At 39.5% G+C, this 915-nt stretch overlaps 1 protein-coding gene across 11 annotated transcripts in view; it reads right to left on the bottom strand.

Moving 5' to 3' along the window:
- The window catches only part of C4H6orf52 (chromosome 4 C6orf52 homolog), a 36,205-nt gene that overhangs the window by 21,009 nt on the left and 14,281 nt on the right, over positions 1-915 (bottom strand). The window lies entirely within an intron of this gene.

Here is a 915-nt window from a genome sequence, read left to right as displayed (position 1 = left end):
AAAATAAAACAAAAAAGTGGAATAATAAAAAATAACTTTTTAAAATAATCAGTACTTTATTAAGCCCTGTTAACCTACCCCTCTCTCCTTGCCAGTAGAGGAAAAAAGTACATGCATTCCAGCCTTACTACTCCTGGTTTTCCAGGGTTACCAGGAAAAATATAAAAAAAGTGAATGTAATTGCAGAGCTCCATGCAATCAGAAGTCCTGCTTTATCATGGATTCTGATACTGTGCAACTCTAACTGCATTCTGCTGAATGTCATTAGCTTTTTAGATTTCCTTGTTAACATAAGGAGATTGGGAGTGGAGGGGCAAAACTGGAGTGCATATTTCTAGTTCTCTCTACACATGTAGAGGAATGAACTCACATACAGAGCTTTTGGAATTTTGAAATGTAAACTGGTCATCTCTATATATCATTAGTTCCCAAATAAAACATATTTGGGGTAGAGAAAGTGTGGCTTATGGATTGTATAGTAAGTAAGTAAGTAAAATTTTATTTGTATACTGCCTTTCTAAGACCAAGGCGGTTTCCAACATTCCACATAACAATATGACAATATGTCAATATAAACAGTATAAAATCACAAAAACATAACATTAAAAACCTTATATAATAAAAACCACCACTCATGCCAGCTGACATGCTGACGAAGGGGGCGAGGAGAGACTACTTCAGGGGTCAGAGAGACAGGGGTAAGCCTGCTCAAATAGGAATGTTTTTAACCCCTTCCTAAACTGAGTAAGGGAGGCGGCCGAGCAGAGCTCAAAGGGCAGCGCGTTCCAGAGGCTGGGGGCCGAGATGGAAAAGGCCCTCCTAGTAGTAGCAACTAATACAGTCCCCAGGGTCCCCAACAATCACCATACCCCCCCCAAATAAAATGTTATTGTTCCCAAAAGTCTCCTAAGGGAT

Source organism: Sceloporus undulatus, chromosome 4 (assembly GCF_019175285.1).
Source record: "Sceloporus undulatus isolate JIND9_A2432 ecotype Alabama chromosome 4, SceUnd_v1.1, whole genome shotgun sequence".
NCBI lineage: Eukaryota > Metazoa > Chordata > Lepidosauria > Squamata > Phrynosomatidae > Sceloporus > Sceloporus undulatus.
Note: the sequence above shows the minus strand (reverse complement) of the source record. Positions and strands in the feature narration are given on the sequence as shown.